Raw genomic sequence first — 15378 nt, forward strand, 5'->3', positions numbered from 1 at the left:
TTAATCTCTAAATCTTGATTTCATCTAAAATCAAGAAACCACCCAGCCAGGCAGCGGTGGTGTAAGCCTTTAATCCCAGCACTTGGGAGGCAGAGGCAGGAGGATCTCTGTGAGTTCGAGGCCAGCCTGGTTACAGAGCGAGATCCAGGACAGGCTCCAAAGCTACATAGAGGAACCCTGTCTCGAAAAACAACAAAAAAGAAGCTATCCAAAGCTTTTAGTCCTACTCCCCCAGATGAAGCTTATAGCTTGCAAATAACTATTTAGAAAGGAAAAGAACACATTCCTATTTAATTTCATGCTGTTCAAAAGTCTTTCTCTTACATTGATCTTAACAGTGAAATACCTAGAAAGTTACAAATTTCTGGAAGAGTGTTTTTTTTTTTTTGTTTGTTTGTTTTCTTGAGTAAATGTGTCTACAAAAGGCAATGGAGAGAGGTGCCCCAGACCTTTTAGGCTGTAAAATTCAGTACATAGAGAGCACCACTTGCCAAAATGAAAACAAAGATTTAATCCATCCAAGTCCATAGTTCTAGGAAAGTCTCTAAATTACTAACCTTGATTTTTGATTTCTTAGGTTCCTCATTTAACTGATTGCTCTTGTTAACTGGAGTAAATCAACCCAAACACCCAGTGTAGTCATTGGCCAGCTAATAATGACTTTCTGTTGGCTTGGACCCCTGTCCAAGCCTCCTTCTCTGGTAGATACCCCACAACAGAAGAATAAACTGCTAAACTCATATTTTATAAACATAGAAACTAAAAGTCATTTAAATTTTCTGGCCATAGAAGCTATGTGGTAAAAGAACCAGACCATGGGGCAGAGAAGGGGCCTGGGTTTTATGTTCTTCCAACTGAATTAACAGTCCATTCTTGATTAGAATTCAATTTTAATGCTAGCTTATCAACATCACTACTTAAACATAAGCTGAACGAGGACAACAATAGTTACAGTAAAGTAAACGTAAACTAGGAGGAAAGCTCAGGAAACCTCAACCCCACAGGAAGAACTCAAGCAACTAAGAAACACTGAGAGAAAGGGACAAATAGTCCTCACCAGGAAAGGACATTCCAGTCAGTTATCCCATGTCAAATGGCCTTAAATACATATTCATACAAGTAATAGTATACTGATAGCATGATATATTTATGTAATGAAAAATAGAAGTCATGAATTTGAAAGAGAGCAAGGAGAGATATATGAGAGGGTTTGGAGGAGAAAGGGAAGAGGGATATATATTATAACCCAGAAAATAAAAAATAATTTTTTAAAAAGGTAGATGCTCATCTAGAACACAAGGATGCTGGAGTAGCTGGCTCTCGCTGCTCCCATGCTTCTTACTTTTAACTCATAGACTCCTCTGTCACTCCTTAGCTGATTACAAGAGCAAAATTGACCTGCTTCAATCATTTAAAAGATGTTTATGGGCTGGAGAGATGGCTCAGAGTTTAAGAACACTGGTTATTCTTCCAGAGGTCCTGAGTTCAATTCCCAGCACCCATATGGTGGCTCACAACCATCTGTAATGAGATCTGGTGCCCTCTTCTGGCCTGCAGGGATACATGCAAACAGAACATTGTATACACAATAAATAAATAAATCTTTAAAAAAAAGATGTTCACTCATTTACAATAGCTCATCCTTCATTTACCTTCACTTAAGTTATTTTACAAAGACTTCCTTTGTTTTTATTGTATGTTGTATGGGTACTTTTCTAGTGTGGTGTATGTGCACCAGGACCTTCACTTAGTTCTTAATATATTAACTTACGTTTTTCATGAAATAAGATAATACAGTTGCCAAATTCTTATCACAATCATCCCTTGCTAGCAATAATAATAGAATGTGGGTATCTTTAGCAAGTTCATTTTGAAGAAAGAAGTTATAAGAGATTCAAGAACATCTTAGTCTGAGGGAAGTTCACTCTATACTCTTGTCATAATAATACACAAGGGAACTTGGGCAATAAAGTATCTGTTTAACTGGCGACTATAACATAAGACTATAAATCTGCATCCCTCCTCACCTCCCCTGTGTTTGGCCTCAGTCATGTCAACTGTTAAATTGTCACACTTAACCCAGGAAAAATGTTCAAAATACATTTCACATTATTACAGAATTCTCATAGAAAGAAAAAAAGACAGTGAAGGCTTTTCGCTAGGAAGGAGTTTTATCAGTGCAGGCACTAGCTCAATGGATTCACATCCAAAGGCAGAGAGATCGCTGAGTGCAATAGGGCAACTCTTGGTCCCCCTTACATACAAACATATTTTCATTGAGGGACAGATGTTTCAAGAATATCTCGCCGGGCGGTGGTAGCGCATGCCTTTAATCCCAGCACTCAGGAGGCAGAGGCAGGTGGATCTCTGTGAGTTCAAGGCCAGCCTGGTCTACAGAGTGAGTTCCAGGAAAGGCACAAAAACTACACAGAGAGACCCTGTCTCGGAAAAAAAAAAAATCTCAGCGCCTCATAAAGAAACCTCTAGCCTCTCTATGTGTCACAACCTCCAAGGCATAAGGAAGGCCTTGAAGTAGAAGATCTTTCCCTAAAAGTTGGAAGTGTAGTATACTCTGAATATTTTTTGGGGAAAGCTTAGAAGCAGTACTCCTGAAAGAGGCCACAAGTGATTTATATGAAGTTTCTGTAAATCTAATATCCCCAAATTGTACAAACCTTAAAAGCCCCCCAAGCATGCAACAGGTGGAGATGAAAACCAAAAGTGACACAGCAGCCAGTTGCTAGATCTTTGTTGTCTCCTTCAGATGTGTCTGTGCCACCCCAGCACAATATTCTCTGTATATCAATTTCTATAGCCTTCAATTACATATTGTACTATACCAGACATTAATTTCTCATTTTAATTTTTTTGGTGAATAGGGAGGCAGGAAGGATCTGGAAATAGTTGATGGAGGGGGAAATGATAAAAATATATTGTATGAAAAGATTCAAATGATTTCTCACTTTAAAACAGAAAATTCTATTTGATTTTGCACTAAGAAAATATTTCCAAAATGGTTCAAATTCATTTTCTAACAAAATTGCATTGCTTAAACAGTGATATCTGAAACAGTATTTAGGATTTAATTCTAATCAGTTAAACAGTCTCTTTGAGTGTATTTCAACATCAAATTCCTTCCACAGGGTGATGGAGAAAATAGATGTGTGGTAGCAATTTATGTGGAGATAAAGGAAATCTGCCTTGGCCTAGACAAAAGATCTTACTCACTGGAATTAATAGCCATTGTGATGGCTAGTTTTTATGTCAACTTGATACCATTTGAGTCATTTTAGAAGGAACCTCAACTGAGAAAATGCCTCAACTAGATTGGTCTGTGGGCAAGCCTTTGTGGACATTTTCTTGATTGATGATGAATGTGGGAATGCCCGGCTCACTATGGACTGTGTCAGCCCTAGGCTAGAGTGCTGGAAGAACACAGACTTGAGCAAGCCATAAGGAGCAAGCAACACTCCTCCATGGCCTCTGCTTCATTTCCTGCCTCCAGGTACCTGCCTTGAGTTCCTACACTGACTTCCCTAGAGAATGGACTAGGATGTAGAAGTGTAATGGAAATAAACTTTCTCCTTCCCAAGTTGATTATGGTTATGGTATTTTATCATAACAATAGAAACACTAAGACACCTTGCAATTATTAATACTGTTATCTCTAAAATCCTATAAATTGTTTTTTCCCACCACTACCAGAATGCCGCTATCTTTGAAACTCCTTAAGAAAAACAGTGAAGTACACATCTTCCGCCACAAATGAACACCAAAACTGCTGTAGATCACTGTATCTGTTACTGCAGTCAGCTTACCCCAGAAGTAGTAGAGAGGAACACAAACCTAAGTGAAGACAGCTCACTAGAGAGAATCATTAGAAAGGCCCAGGTTGGAGGAAGGAGAAGAATACAAACTGTGTAGCATACACATCACAACGGATGCATAAGAAACAAAAAGTATGTGAGAAAACAAGCCACAGTGTCACTTCCACAAGCTCATTCATCCATAATACTGGAAACCAAAGACACTGAGATGGCTGAAATGTCAGACACAAATTTCAGTGTCCTACTTTTGAGAAGGTTCTGTGACCACACCAAGGACTCAAATAAGCAGATGAAGTAAAGAAAGTAATTCAGAAAGCAGACAAGAAAGTAGCCAAAGCTGATTGCAGGGTCAGGAATTGGAGAAGAAATTAAATCATGAGAAAACAATTATTCAAGGAAATCAAGACTCTTGAGAAGAACTACTTAGAAATGCTGGAAAGGAAAGAACCAGTCAGTCATCACCAGATAACACCAAGTAGGAGAAAGAATGTCAAGGATGGAGAGCAAGGTCAATACAACAAAATACATACACACACACACATACATACATACATACATACATATATGTATTACCTACCTGTATTGTGTATGTATATATATATATATGTGTGTGTGTGTGTGTGTATACATATATATACATATATATATATACATGTATATATAGAAAAATGTAAATAAGCATGACAAAAATATCTAAGAACTTTGAAATACATTTAAGAGAACAAACATAAGAGTCAATGAGGTGGAAATAAGAGCTGAGATAAAATTTAAAAAAAAATTAGAGAATTTATTCAATAAAATTATATCAGAAAAGTTTTAGATTTAAGAAAAAGAAATGGACATCCAAACACAATAAACATTTGGTGCCCAAACACACTTGACCAGAGAAAAACCTCTCCATGACATATTACAGATCATAGGAATTAACCAACTACTTTCTTTCTTTCTTTCTTTCTTTCTTTCTTTCTTTCTTTCTTTCTTTCTTTCTTTCTTTCTTTTTGAGACAGGGTTTCTCTGTGTGTACCTTTGGTGCCTGTCCTGGATCTCGCTCTGTAGACCAGGCTGGCCTCGAACTCACAGAGATCCGCCTGCCTCTGCCTCCTGAGTGCTGGGATTAAAGGCGTGCGCCTCCACTCCCCAGCAACCACTTTTAATAACTTAATGCAAAAGCCCCAAATCACCAATAAAAGATACAGACAAGCTGAATGTATTTTCAGAAAAGAAAAGGAAAACAACAACCAAAAACAACAACAACAAAAAATGGCCACCTTACTGTTGAATCTGAGCTACATGTCAAGGAGGAAATGAAAATTTACTATAATCTTGTCCTATTCCCCTGGCAGTCTATATTGCTTGGCATTAATTAGTAGCTGGGCATGCAGCCTCACCAGCTACTCTTCATCCAGCCACATGTCTATGCCTTTACATTCTAAGGCAAAATTCTCCCCCACAGGTATGTGTAGTGTGCCCCAGAAGCACATCTTATCCTTTCTTGCTGGAAAGACATACAGATGGTATACTCCTAGATAGGATGAATGCCTGTCGTCATCGTCATCCCCTACCCCCACCCTGCCCCAGATAAGCACGGTCCTTGTTTCTTCCAAGCAATATCATCAGATGGGAGGCTGGGGGTTGGAACCCCCACCACATGAGGACTTCTAATTCAAGTGCATGAGGTGCTGCTATAGGTATAGCTTGAACACATTCATCCTTTCCTGACTTACCTTGGGGAACTGCTGCTGTCTCTGGAGATTTTCATAAACATACCAAGATGGTACATGGCCTTCCTTCCTTCCTTCCTTCCTTCCTTCCTTCCTTCCTTCCTTCCTTCTTTCCTTCCTTCCTTCCTTCCTTCTTTCCTTCCTCTCCTTTCTTTCTTTCTTTTCTTTTTTTTTCAGTTTTTTGATACAGGGTTTTTTGTGTATCCCTGGCTCTCCTGGAACTCACTCTGTAGACCAGGCTGGCCTCTGACTCACAGAGATCCGCCTGCCTCTGCCTCCCCAGAGCTGGGATTAAAGGCGTGTGCTACCACTGCCTGTAGGTACTGGGGTTGCTATCAGTCACATCTCATGGCAGGCCAACATGGCACTTATCTTAATATATTTCTTCTGTGACACATTCTTACCCTTTTTCCTCCCTTAATATAATAAAATACTTTATACTTAAAATATATTCATGAGACAAAGCAGTATAACAAATTATTAACTTATGAAAAGAGAGCTGGATTCAAACTACATTTACAACAGAAGGAAACAAATCAAGATCACCTGACCATACACAGCTATCCTCCCCAAGATAGCAAAACCTTCACATGACTTTGGAGGGCAAAAAGCAATCTGTTTGGTTTGCATTCAAGCAAGAAAAGGGAGAAAGGAGACAAAATGTACAGAGAACAAAAAAGCTTTGTGTGTTCATCTTGTAATTGTACTTTAGGATACAAAAGGCTTTTGCACCCCCTGAAAAACTAAGGATGGGTAGCAAATGGTTAGTTTTCCTTTTCCCTGAAGGACTGGGATATTGGGGGAGGAGAGAGGAAAAAACAAAGAGAAAGAGCTTGTCCTGCCCACCTTGTGTCCTATTTAGCTGTATGGCATCTTCCATAGTCATACTAAGCCACACACATCTGAAAGGCATGCTATTCCACACCACCTGGAAGAAGGATGGCTATCTCAGTATCATCCTCATTGATGTTCTGTCCTGGCTTACCTTTACATCTCTTGGATCTCTACTTAGGCACCAAATGTTGCATAACTTTTCTGGGAAGATATAAAATTAAAATACACTCCCAAATGGGAATTATACCTACAGCCCAAAGAATGACCCATACAAGTTCGTCTTGATGAGTAAATTGATTTGTTACAAGTTTTTATGGGGAAATGGAAGACTATGGGAAATTATTTTAAGGTTATCAATGCCTCATCTGAATTAATAGAAACCTGAGTTTAGAGCACGATGTACTGCTAAAGTAGCAGAGGTGACTAACAGGCTCAGTTAGCATAAAGCACAGACAAAGCCAGACTCTAGAAAATTTGAATGCTACTGTATACTATATCTTTGCTCTTATCAGGGATTCTGCTGACATTAGCAAACATTGTCCAACTGTGGAAAGAATGACTTGTTTTGTTGTGGTCTGCTCATTAGAAAAGTTAAATGGTTTTCTGTCGAATGCAGGTACTCTCTGGATAGGATTTGGAGAATTAGTATCCCTAAACCAGGTTTTCTCTATCCGTCCCACTACCCTCCTCAGCTTCTGGTAACCACAATCCTATAAGACCAACATCTTTAGACCTTACATGTGACTTCTATAAGATCAACATCTTTAGCCCAGCAGTGGTGGCACACACCTTTAATCCTGGCACTCAGGAGGCACAGGCATGTGGATCTCAGAGAGTTAGAGGCCAGCCTGGTCAAGACAACCAGGACTGTTTCACAGAGGAACTCTGTCTCCAAAAGAAAAAAAAAAGGGGGGGGGGAACATCAACATCTTTAGACCTCCTATGTGACTGAGATCATATGGTATTTTTCTTATTGTGCCTTGTTTATTTCAATTTTGCATAATGTCTTACAATTCCATCCAATTTGTTTCAGATTGCAACATTTTGTGGCAGAGTAGTGTTCTGTGTTGTATATATACATCACATTTTCATTATCCATTGATCAATCAATGACTAATACTGACTTCAGTTTGGGGCTGTTATAGTGTTACAATAAGGACAGAAGTGCAGATGTCTCTGATGTTTTCATTTCTTTCAGGTAATGGTGATATTGTTAGAGCATACGGTAGTTTTATTTTTTTTGGTTTTACGAGACAGGGTTTCTCTGTGTAGCTTTGTGCCTTTCCTGGATCTCACTCTGTAGCTCAGGCTGGCCTTGAACTCACAGAGATCCATCCGCCTGCCTCTGCCTCCCGAGTGCTGGGATTAAAGGCGTGTGCCACCACTGCCGCCAGGCCTGCCATACTGTTTTCTACAATGCCTACAATAATCTACATTTCCCTAGCAGCATATAAAAACTCTTTTTTCTCTTTCTCTTTGTCCCCCCTCCCCGACTTGTTATTGTCAGTTTTTGATAGCAAACATTCTATTAAGAGTGAGATGATATCTCACTGCTGTTTTCATTCACATTTCTTGATTAGTAATGCTGAGATTTTTTTATAGATGGAAGAAGGGACCACATGACCCCTCTTTCCTCTATCTGTCTCTCTCTCTCTCTGTCTCTCTCTCTCTCTCTCTGTCTCTCTCTCTCTCTCTGTCTCTCTCTCTCTCTCTGTCTCTCTCTCTCTCTCTCTCTCTCTCTTTCTCTCTCTCTCTCTCTCTTGGTTTTTCAAGACAGGGTTTCTTTGTGTGGCTTTGTGCCCTTCCTGGAACTCACTTGGTAGCCCAGGCTGGCCTCAAACTCACAGAGATCTGCCTGTCTCTGCCTCCCAAGTGCTGGGATTAAAGGCATGTGCCACCACCGCCCGGCAGTGCTGAGATTTTTACACATGGAAGTGGAAATCTCAACTGAGGAATTGTCTATATAAGACTGGGCTGTGGGCATGTCTCTAGACCCTGAAGTCTAGGGCATTATCTTGATTAACTAGTTATGTTGAAGGACACAGCCCACCATGGGTGACACCATTCCTAGACAAGTGGTCCTGAGTTATAGAAAAAAATCAAGCTGAGAAAGTCATGGAGGCCAAGCCAGCAAGCAGCATTCTTTCTTGACTTCTGTTTCAATTTATGACTCCAGGGTCCTGCCCTAACTTTCATTAGTGAAGAACTGTTACCTGAAAATGTAAAGTGAAATGAACACTTTCCTCTCAGCATACTTTTGGTCAATGTTTTATCACAGCCAGAAAGAAGGAAACTAGGAGATAAGGCTTGTTGTTACTGTTTCTGTTAGCTCCTTGAGTTTCTTATAAACTCTGTATGTGAACTCCCTACTGAATGAATAGCTTACAAAATGTTTTCTTGCTTTCTGTGGCTTGTGTAATCACTCTCTGGTTTCCTATGCTGTGCAGAAGGTTTTCTTTGGTGTGATAATATTAGAATGCCTTCTCTCTTGTTACCTGTGTATTGTAGAATATTTATTTACACAGTGAAGATGTGTCTTTGCCAAGGTGCCTTCTGATTGATTAATAAAGAGCTAAACAGCCAATAGCTAGGCAGAAGGTATAGGTAGGACTTCCTAGTAGAGCAAGGAAGCAGGAGGAGAAAATCGAGAGGCAGATCGACACCATTGAGACACGGAAGGCGTCAGACATACAGAATGAAAGAAAGGTGAAACGCCACATGGTAAAACACAGATGAATAGAAATCAGTTAATTTAAGTTGTAAGAGGAACAAGCCTGAGTTTTCATAATTAATAATGTCTTTCTGTCATTTGTGAGCTAGTGGCTCAAAGAAAAATCCAACTACACCTGTGCTTTCTTGGCAGTATTGGATGGAGATCTGCCAAAGGATATTTTTAACATAGATCATGAGCACAATAGCTAATAGAAAGAGAAATGCAGAATAGTTGATAAAGCACAGTTAAGGAAGAACAAAAAGCCTAAAAATCCCAGGGTCATTTTACCAATGGAGTTCTAGGGGAATCCTGTTATTTGGGGAGTAGTAGTGCATCCTACATAGATTTTTGAGGGTCTTATAGGGGATTTCATGCTGGTTATCAAATTCTACTGTGGCTTACCAGTATCTTTACATGTTGCTTGTCATGGCGGCAGCTGGTTGGGCAAGAAACTATTCTTGCTTGGACTTCTTGATCAACTGGACATGCAGGACCCATATAAAGGTGACCACTAAACTTTGCTTGACAAAATGGTCCTTCAGGTTCCTGCTTCGCAGAGGAAACTGCCAGACATTCTACAGGACACTGAGAGAAGTGACTGAGAGGCTCTAGCCCTGTGGGCTGAAGACAAATGCCCCAACTTTACAAAGGAACATTAGGTGACTGTCCAGGCTGCCAGATATCTCTATCTACCCTGCAAGACTCCCGAAAGTTGCTTGCATCCTTCTCCTGGTTCTCAGGTAATATTATATCCTTCTGAGGTCTTTGATGTGGTTGAAGACTAGATAGTTATAATTTCCTCAGTTATGATAAAATATAAATTAGATATAAAACTTTAGACTCACAAATATAAGATAGATATGATATCTTCTTTAATATTGTAACTATAATTCTTGCTTGATAATTGTTTTGTTATCTAAAATTTTACTATATAAAAGTTAAAATCTTGCTTTTTGAAAAAAAAACAGGGAAGTGCTGTGGGATGTTCTGTATGTCAAATGTGTTGCTCTGATTGGTTAAAATAAAGTGCTGATTGGTCAGTAGCCAGGCATAGGGTAGGCGGTACAAGGAGGAAAATTGTGGGAAGCAGAAGGCTGGGTGGAGACACTGCCAGCTGCCGCCATGACAAGCAACATGTAAAGACACCAGTAAGCCACAAGCCACATAGCAAAGTATAGATTGATAGAAATGGGTTAATTTAAGATAGAAGTAGATAACAAGAAACCTGCCACAGCCATACAGTTTGTAAACAATGTAAGTTTCTGTGTGTTTACTTGGTTGGGTCTGAGCGTCTATGGGCCTGGCCAGTGAGAGAGATTTGTCCTGACTGTGGGCCAGGCAGGAAACTCTAATTACATTCTACTAAACCTCATAAAGTCAAATCATTTTATTCATGACACAGTTCAGTTCTTAACTGAAAAAAAATGGCCCTTTGTAGAAAAAACTTGTCAAAAAAAAAAAAAAAAACCACAAAACTTAAAATTGAGCTAGACAGCAAAAATGGTAAACACATGCCCTCTCCTGGAGAGTATGGGAAAATGCTTTCCTGAACATTTCTCTGGATCTGGCTCCTCAGTAAAAGGTTTTGTTCCTTTGTTTGTCTGTTTTGCTTTTGCGTTTTGTTGTTTGTTTGATTGATTGATTTTTTAAAGAGTTTGATGAGACATCCAACAAGAAAGTGTGGGCCAAGTCCTGGGCCCCCAGGGGTTTAAGAAGCAACTCTAGATGCGCAAGAATAATCATTACTAATACTTGTCATTCCCTCTGCCTCTCTTCATGTCACCAAAATCAATATCTTAAGGATTCAGAGAGATGGCTCAGTGATGAAGAACACTGGCTGTTCTTTCAGAGGACCCTGGTTTAATTCCTAGCACCCACATAGTGTCTCACAGTCATCTATAACTTCAGCCACATGGGATTCCAGAATCTGATGACCTCTTCTGACTCCTAAGTGAACCAAACATACACATGGTGTACAGACACACACAAAAAACAAATATACACTTTTTAAAAAAGTGATTTTTTTTAGCTGGGCAGTGTTGGTGCATGCCTTTAATCCCAGCACTCGGGAAGCAGCGGCAGGTGGACCTCTGAATTCAAGGACAGCCAGGTATACAGAGCCAGTTCCAGGACAGCCAAGGCTATTATTACACAGAGAAAGTGTCATGAATGCCCCCACAAAGTAATTTAAAAATACCATCACTTTAAGGTTGAATCCAAGAGTAACTATGAGAATTTTAAAAAACCTAATTTGTCACTAGTTCCTTATCTAGATAAAATAGAGTGGAGTTAGATATTCTTAATATTTTGTTATACCTCTGTTTCTTTAATTGTATTTATTGAACTTACACAAGAAAAGTTTTCCTAAGCATGGGTGAACATATGTGTTTCTGCATACATGCATGACTCCCTGCCCCAACCCATACACAATTATTGCAGAAGTTCTCTAAGTTTACTTGAACCTAAGACAGGACACTGACCTCTAATCAGTTTCTGATCTCTGAAATAATTGTAGTTTCAGCCCATTTCAATGCCAAGCACTCATGTTGAATATTTATCTCTAAAAATGAGTTTGTTGTGCCTTGACTGATATGGTCTAATATTAGTATGAATGCAAGGCTAAACACAACTTTCTCACTGTTTCTTTATCTAAACTTAATATTTACTGGGTAAAAAGGTTTCTCACAAAGTTATGATTTCATCTTTTATTTCCTGAATTAGTAGTTCTTATTGTTTCATTTCCTGAATTTATGAAATGCTTCTGCACTGTCAGAATAATGTCATTATCAGACTTGGTATTTGGAGATATTTGGAAGTTTCATCTGCTTCATTGATCTTATAGGATGCTAGAACATTGGTTAACAGCTTGAGAAAGCTCTATCCTTTGTTATCACAATGACTTGTCTCCTGGCAAGTTTAAAGATTAAGGAAAAATGGGCTGGAGAGATGGCTCAGTGATTAAGAGCACTGGCTACTCTTCCAAAGGTCCTGAGTTCAATTCCCAGCAACCACATGGTGGCTCACAACCACCTGTAATGCGATCTGGTGCCCTCTTCTGGCCTGCAGGGACACTTGTAGGCAGAATACTGTATACATAATAATAAAATAAATAAAGCTTTAAAAAATATTTAAAAAAAAAACTGGGTTGGGGATTTAGCTCAGTGGTAGAGTACTTGCCTAGCAAGCGCAAGGCCCTGGGTTCGAGCCTCAGCTCCACAAAAAAAAAAAAAAAAAAAAAAAAGATTAAGGAAAAGTTGGTTACACACTATGCTAAGTACTTGATAAAACTTGCAACTCCTGGGAAGGATATTCCAAGGATAACTACTTTGTTTGCACACTGAATGTTAATGGTTTCCAGAAATTATAGAGCTTTATAACAAGAAGTATCACATCTCTGCTATCCTTGGTTCTTGGTTTTTAAAGCTAATACAACAGTAAGCCATTTCAATAGTATATTTTGCCAGCTAAAGCTAATGAAAAAACAAGGCCACCAAGCTAACATCAGGATACAAATCTCCCTTGGAGTAATACTTGACTATGTACATTTCCTATTATTAAGGTTTGATTCACTGAAGGAATTTCTGATTTATATACGGGATACTGTACTGAAACTTCTAGTGTATCCATCAGTTTTGTTGTTGTTTTGTTTTGTTTTTTTTACTGTGGACCAAAGCCATGTGCTTAAGGTATCATAAATTTCTTCTGTAGTGGCTTCCCACCTTCTTTTCCCTTCTGTAGTGAGTATGGAACATGAAGTTTGGGATTTCTAGCATCCAGGCTTCAGTCCTCTTCTCCTTGATGAGTCTTCTCCATGTGTCCTTATTATCAATGTCACCAAGCTATAGAAAGTGAAGTTCTGGGCTGGAGAGATGGCTCATCTGTTAAGAGTGGGTATTGCTTTTGCAGAGGGCCTGAATTTAGTGTGCACCACCGACAGTTGTGGAGTGGCACACACACCCCTGCATCTCCATTTGTAGGGGATCCATGCACTCTCCTGGCTTCCGTGGGCAACTGCACTCACATCCACATACCCAAATCCAGAACACACATACACAGGAGATAACAAATATTTAAAATTCTTTAAACATAAAATAAAGTTCCAATGTCATTTGGAGGAACAGCAGGAAATAAAGCTGCTGTTTATGTTTTTATGTACCTGTATGGTGTATGGTGGCTTTGAGCCATGGTCATGGCAAGCGCAGGAGGGCACATGCACACACACACACACACACACACACACACACACACACACACACACTTCTCTTGTGACTTAGAGACACAGTTTCCACAGTTCATTGTGTCTAGATGGGTTTTTAAGTAATTTTTATGTATGTATGTCTGGGTTGAGTGTTTGCACACATGACTGCAATGCCTGAAAAGGCCACAAGATGGGATCAGATTATTTGGATCAGCAGTTACAACAGTTAGGAGTCACTTAATGTGAATATGTCACTATCTAGGACAGGGGTTCTCAATATGTGGGTCATAACCCCTTGGGAGTTGAATGACTGTTTCACAGGGGTCAGGTAAGACCATTGGAAAACACATATGTTTACATTACAATTCATAACAGTAGGAAAACACAGTTGTGAAATAGCAACGAAAATAATTTTATGGTTGGGGGGTCATCATAAATAAATGATTTTATGAATCTATGTAAAATATAATATTGACAAATGAGAGAAAACATGTAATATGTGATGATTTAAAGTTGTAACAATTTTTGTTCAAAAGAAATTATTATTTTTTTCCTTTAAAAAAAATTCTTCTCTCATACATCCCAACCACAGTTTAATTTATTCTTCTTTATGGATACATGAACCTCTACCATCTACATACCACATTTCCTTTATCCTATGCACCTTTTGGCTGTCATCTAGGCTCGTTCTATAAAATTCATTATTATGAATAGTGCTGCAATAAACACAGATGTGCAGTGATATGATGATCTACAGTCCTTCAGGTATGCACCTAAGAATTGTATAGGTGGATAATATTATAGGCCTACCTTTGTTCTTATTTTTACATTTAGATACAAATGTTGATTCATTAAATTCTAGACTATTTTGAAACTAGTATAACTGTGGCATTTTATAATAATTTTAAATCACAGTAAATGAGATTTTTTTCTAATGATAAAATGAAATTTACTAGGCATGAGATATATAAATGTTTTTCCTTTTGAGATTGGCTTATAGCATACTATTTCTTTCTGTCATTTTTCCCTCTGCACTTGGTAAATAAGGTAACATCTTTCTGTGTGCATTGATGACATAATTCAAAACTGGTATCCAGATTATTCAGCTACTTTGAAAAGATGCAGATGAGACCACTGGTGACAGGCAACATAAGCAGAGGAGCTGAGCTACAGCCTAGCAAATGCAATTTGCACATACATAATTTGAGACTGAGAGAAGATTCTGTATGACAACTATTGTTTCAATTTTTTTTTTTTTTTTTTTTTTTTGGTTTTTCGAGGCAGGATTTCTCTGTAGCTTTGGTGCCTTTCCTGGACTAGCTCTGTAGACCAGGCTGGCCTCAAACTCACCTGCCTCTGCCTCCTGGGTGCTGGAATTACAGGCGTGCGCCACCACCGCCAGGCTTCAATGTTATTTTAAGAATCATACAAAACTAGATACATGCAATATGTTTACTACTGGATAAGAGTGAATTAGGTCCAAGTGGTTGAGACAGCCAAGTGTTAAGAAAAAGCCTTTGTGTAATGGACTTCTGGTTGTGACGTGTGCTCTGAACCAAGTGAGAAAGCTCAAGCTTGATTCAGAAGATAAACTACATCATTTCTTGCCACCTTCAATGTAAATCAGAGACCAAATAAAGAAAAATATTTATTCTGTCCATATGTATAATAATGCAGCCTTTTCCTAGTATCTTGCATTACTATTTCTGCCTCCACAAATTCTATGCTTACCAATTGCTTGTCCCCTTAAAATTCAGGTCTAATGAGTGTAAAAATAAAACAGAAAATCAAAACTTACCTACCTAATCTGAAGGTCTCAAATATCATGCTTGATACTCATCTATGTATTTTTCATTCTTTACAAGCCCATTAAAAGTGAGAGTGTACCACAGAAGAAGAATGTATCACAGGGATGGGATTGCTTAGTGGTTAAGATGCTTGCTGTACAACCATGAGAACAAGTTTAGATCCCAATACCCATATAACAAGTTGGGTGTGATTGCACACAAGTTGGATATGATTGCACAAATGCCTGTAACCTATATTATGGGTAATGGAAACAAAAGAATTCCTGGTGCATGGCCA

This window comes from Onychomys torridus, chromosome X, assembly GCF_903995425.1.
Source record: "Onychomys torridus chromosome X, mOncTor1.1, whole genome shotgun sequence".
Classification (NCBI taxonomy): domain Eukaryota; kingdom Metazoa; phylum Chordata; class Mammalia; order Rodentia; family Cricetidae; genus Onychomys; species Onychomys torridus.